Raw genomic sequence first — 6,000 nt, 5'->3', positions numbered from 1 at the left:
AAAGTAGAGAATGATTTGCATTGTTGTTCTAGACTTAGCTACTAGTCTAGGGGTTTAAGCGTTTATACGTAGACACTAAAACTTCCCAAAACATTACTGTGGGGGGACATAGCCGCAAACAGTATGTTGTGTGGGCAGGATACTTGATTCCCCGACTCAACTCCGATATCCCCGAAGGGATCCTCGATACACAGAATACCCAAAGGATATGAAAGCAAAGGTAGACTACCTTCACTTACAGTCCAATGTTGCCTCGTATTTAGCTTTGCTTTTACTGGAGTGGTCCCGGTAGTATGAGTGCAAAAGGATTTCTCTCTTTAATGACACTAGTTTTGTTGTATGATCTTGGGAAGTTTACTCACACTGCCTAACCCAAGATCCTAGCCTAAACGAATGTGTGTTTACTCTAGAAAGAGTTGCAGATTGATTTTATTAGGTAGATTTTAATTGTACTTCATTAGAGTCTTCGGTAGGGGTGTTGACGTATGAGATTTTATGGGACTCTAACTCAAGTCATGTAAAAACAATGCTTGTAAGTTTTCAATTTCGATGAATAAGTTGCTTCTACAAAGGGAGAGTCATTCATACATCAATATTTATACCATGCATCCTACTCAATAAAACACTAGCATAACCAATAGAAATTTTCAATGCTCACTAACAACTACTGAAACCAAATAATGCAAATCTAACAAACTAAGCTGCAAAAAAAAAAAAAAAAAAAAAAAAAGGGATTTTTTCTTTTATGAAAATAAATTTTTTTTAAGAAGGAAAGCTATTTTCTTAAAAAAAAAAAATTGTTCAAGACACAGATCAGTTAAACAAACATAGCTACAGATCCCTTATCATTCCAGAAGAAAGTTTCCCAACCCTTTGAGGGCACAGATACAATTGTTTATCAAATATTGGGTGACTAATGCTTTGTGCTAGAGGCCACAGAGAGTTACTGGTTTCACTAATGCTCTGTTTTTGAAGCTACAGTGCTTTATAAAGCTCTGTTTACACAGGTAACCTGTGTTAGTGAGGAAAAACACTTCAAAAAATGGTTGTGGGGATCAGATCTAGGGCTAAGAAATGAAAGAAGAGTGTTGCAAGGTCCTAAGTCGTCAGAAAAGGAATGAAGAAGTACATGAAGGTCTGGAAGGAGGAGAAATCTAGGAACTTTCTGGGAAAATCGGTAACTAAAGTGTAGTCCCCAGCGGAGTCACAAATTCTACTGTAGGGATTAATGCATGGTATATGGAAGAAGAAGGAACCCTCAAGGGTCTTCCTGGGACCCTTGGTAGACTGTAGGATTATCTGCAATTGTCACAAAGATACATGCATGTCCATATTCAACAACTAACTATCAAAGCGGGACATATTCATTACCTCGAGCCTTTGTGTGGAGTTGTTGGAGAGCACAATGCAGCTAGGTGGAAGTCCCATGAGCCGGCTTCAGATCAAGTCCTGCACATAGAAATGACAAGTGTAATCACTACATAAAACCTTGATAATCAATGCATAAATATACAAAAGACATCTAATTGCACATAACTAAGCCACTCATGCTAAAAGACATTAAATAAACATATAAATGAATTATAGTACCAACATCATGGAGTGGATAGTACAACTGAATTTCTATATTAATGTTGAAAGAGTGATTACAACCGTTGGTTGCATCAGCCTTCCCTTACCCCTCTAGCTCCTCTCTCTCTCTACCTTCTTACCAACTTCTTATGCTTAAGTTTGATACTCTGCTCGACAATCAAGTAAGCTATCCTTTCAAATGATCTTGCCCTTTTCAAAATAGCCCTAGCTTTGCTTATGTAGCATGCGAGGTTAGGGTTGCCAAGTTTCTCCATGAGTTTCCTTAGGTAAAAGCAATGATGTTGCCATTTTTTTGAGCTCTTTCCCATTTGCATACTCCATTAGGATTAGTAATCCCCCAAATAGGTTGAACTTTGATGTTTCCTTGCTTTTCTAAGTTGATTTAGGAGAGAATATAGGGATATTTCTTAGTCAATCCGCTCCTTTGACCCTTAGATCCTCATTAGGGTTTACTAACGTTGTTCCCAAGGTAACAAGTAGAGTTACTTGGGTCACTAACGCACCCTTAGGCTTGTTGAAAAGCTTTATAAAGTAGGTTGGTAGTGTATCGACAATGTTAGCTTGGAAATAAGGCTTGTGAACTGGGTCATTGCTTCAGTCATCATGTCTTTCCCCTCTGAGTTGATGAGGAGGTCATTTTACTGTATAACAATGCATATGCTGTATTGTATTCTATGCTATCCGGTTTAATCTAAATGATATATGTATTTGCTTTCTTACACATGCATGTATAGATTATTTTGTATAAGTGTGTACGAATATTTTTGAAACTTGTTGTTGGTTTAACCATCACTTTGGATTTCTCACTAGCTTTCCTTCCATGTTGTGATGCATCTTTTCTCGTGTGTTCCATTCGAAGCCGAGTGCTATCACAGGTTTCCAAGGGGTGCACTCACCTCACCCTCAATGTGTTAGAACCTGTCATGCATCTTCCTTGTCTTACTGCAGTTGTCACACCCTTTCTACCAACATAGACATCTTACCTCTGTGCGAAATCACAATGAAGGCATTACCGTACGACCCACTGCTGGGACTCGTACACCAAACTGTCTGAGGTCTAATTGGGACTTCTTACTGGGGAGATCCCCTAACATGTTGGTCGGTCCAGCACCATAAATAATAACCAAATATAAAGCCTGCCAAATGGAACCTTCAATAGGAACACGACGACCCAATCAAATTAAAAGGAGACTTAGCACTTGTCGACAAGTATGGAGATCGATTTTCTTATTATAAAAAAATGGGATGCTCTATGACTAGAATATATGGCAAAGACAACCAACTTGTAGCCTTTGAGTTGCTATATGGATACACATTTATAAACCTAAATAATTTGAACTATTCAGTTTATTATTTAGATATAATCAAGATTCCATTTTAGGAAGAACTAAAACCACTGGTCGAAAAAGTTATATTTATTTGCAAATGCGACTCCAGTGGACTTCATCAACTATAATGACATTGACAAGATAGGCCATAAAACACAATGTTTGTAGGTAGACCATCAGCCAGTGCTATATTTTAATTGAGTTGAATATATTAGTTGGTATTATCCAAGTCGGTTGAGATTGATATACATTTGATTTTCCCCAACATTTTGACTTGATCAAATTTAATATAGACCAATTCTTTTTGCTGGTAATATACATGAATCTGAGAATTTTTGAAGCATGAGAAAAATATGGAGAGAATCCACAATGACTTTATGGATATTAAGAAAAAAAAAGGAATATTATTCAAACAATGTCAATTTTTTTAAAGAGTTTCAAGGCTATGTGGTGGTTGGAGTTTATATAGTCGATCAAATTTTCTGATATATTATTTTTGTTGAGTATGTAACGAGTCTATGCAGAAATATTTTGAGTTTTAGATTGAGTCTATCAATTATTGAAGTCATGGATCTTGATGAGATCAACTTCTTGTTGATAAACAATTATTGTAAAAATTTCAGCTGAAAACAAAAATTTTAGTGTGTCTAGTTGTTATATTTATCCTTCATAAATGAAATTGTAGACTTAGTAAGCAATCTACGCAACTAATATTTTATATAGCCATTTGCATCAACTTATCAAGGATATCGGGACAGAGAAACATAACATTAGAATATATAATTTTGCAGCAAAATTAACATAACAACAACATAAAAATTCTGATAAAAGTACTTGTAGCAGCAAAGAAAAAAAATATATTCAAGAAGAAATGATGAGATTTGAATGTTCAAAATGATGACAACATTAAAAAAATGAAGGGATTAAACCCCTTAGTGTAATGCCCCACTTAAATCTTATCCTGAAAATTTTATTAATGTTTACATACCTGAAAATATTATTAATGTTTACATTACCTCAAAATATTGAGAAATATTGGTGAATACTTTCATTTTGGAAACTATAAATTTATTCACTAATATAAAATTCATTATTTCTATTTTTCCCAACTTGCCTTCTCAAATTGAATCTTAGGTAGGATATGGTCTCCTTCCATTATTTCTTTTTTGTTGAAGCAAGAGTTAGTCCTTCTATTTCATTAAGTAAGAAAATAATTTACATAAAGTACAATCGTCCACAAAGATCAGTGGACCCTTGAAAATTAAGATCTAACTGCCAAAGGCAAGAACATTCAACCTTACATCACAAAAACTAAACCCTTATAATACCCAAAAATTCGGGCAAAAGACAAAGATATGCGCCAAAATCACCAGACAAGCCTCTGTTAATATTGACCTTCCAATCTCCTCCCTACATCCAACAGCTGAGGATGATATCACACAACACTGTCGTTCGATGGTTAATGACCTGGCCCCACCAAACTGCATGATCGTTCCCAACCGTTGATCTGCCCCACGAGATCCGACAGTTGGGAATGATATAGCGTGGTGTTAAAGCACTGAACAATAGCGTGTGATGAGGGTGGTATTTGCTCTGGCCCTCCTGCCACGTGTAATTAGCTGAGTGGAATTGCACCAAAAGAGCAAATACCACATCCTGCTTGAGAGCAGTGTGATCACTCGAAAACTGCCAGGGGAGCGGTTTTGCATCCTAAAAATGAGAATCCAGGGAATTCTGGTTGCTGGAAAGACTGGAATCCTTCACAATGAAATCTTTCCATCTTAACCTGAAACTATGAACTGTGTTGGTCCTTCCCCCAGTTTGACCAACCAAAAAACTGAGCTCACGTAGCCACTAACATACACGATGAATCTTAGTCGTTGATCCTCTATGCATGATCTGACAGTCGCGGATCATATCGCGCGGATCAATAGTGCTGCTAGTTAACATGCGATGAGGGTGGTAAACTAAACCACTCTTCGGCCATGTGTAAGACGAAAAGTGGGATCTCTCCCAAATCTTAGAAACCGCTTTCCTCCCAAGAGGCCCCTGATACACTGAAAACCATTCCACGGGCGGATTAGCGTCCTTGTACGGAGAATCAAGAATATTCCAGTCTCCACTAGAGCCCAGATTCCAGCCGCTCACGCCTTCTGCTTTGCCCCCATTTGTGAGCCCATGTGAAGTAAAACCCCAACCCTTCGGCCAACTACCCAAGCAACAGAAACTGCCGAGCAACCCATGAAAGAATAAAAATAGGAAGAACTTGTAACTTATAACAAAACCAAATTAGCAGGATAGAGCCACCATAGTATTGTTATGATACACCCTCATGTCATCATCGGCTTGGCAGGCGCACTATTCCTTGAGACCATCCTAAGGAAAACCTTGCCAACCCATCACGACACTGTTATTGGTACACTTCACTCCTTGATTAGCCAATAGATCCACTAGTTTTTTGGCCTTCCTGTGCACATGATTAAAACTTAGCGTGCGTAGGCCTCTAAGGTGGAGTTGGATCCTTTGAAAGACTTGGATCAGCCTCCAGTGTTTTGAAACCTTCTCTAGCCGCAAGCCCCAACCAATTCTTTTGACTATGTTGATGATTAACTCAGAGTCAGCTTCAATAATCACATTTTGCCGGTTATCTTACACTAGGAGGTCCAAGCACTGCTCCATAGCCATGGATTCTGCCATGTTATTTGGGGCTCTGCCCAGATGGCCATGGAAAATGGAAAAAATATTACCCGTTTCATCCCTTAACACCCCTCCGAAGCCCGTCGTACCTGGGTTTCCTTTTGAGGCCCCATCTATGTTATATTTCAGAAAGCCCATAGGGGGAGGATGCGAGAAGCCCTGCTCAGTATCCATTAACTTAACCATTCTGCTCAGGCCCTGTGGAATAAGCCCCTGCATGCCCAATTGTCTTAGAATCCCCATATTAACATCTGTAGGTAGATTCTTAGGGGGGTTTTTCATAATGGTACCAACCATTTCCTTGAGGTGAGCCAAGGTCTGCTAAAAAAGACATTGGAAGGGTCTTTTTTCATTTTGGAAAATTCTCTTGTTCCTTTCTTTT

This window comes from Pinus tabuliformis, chromosome 3_1, assembly GCF_031772625.1.
Source record: "Pinus tabuliformis cultivar Carrire ecotype Pingquan chromosome 3_1, CPIR1, whole genome shotgun sequence".
Classification (NCBI taxonomy): Eukaryota; Viridiplantae; Streptophyta; class Pinopsida; order Pinales; family Pinaceae; genus Pinus; species Pinus tabuliformis.
Note: the sequence above shows the minus strand (reverse complement) of the source record.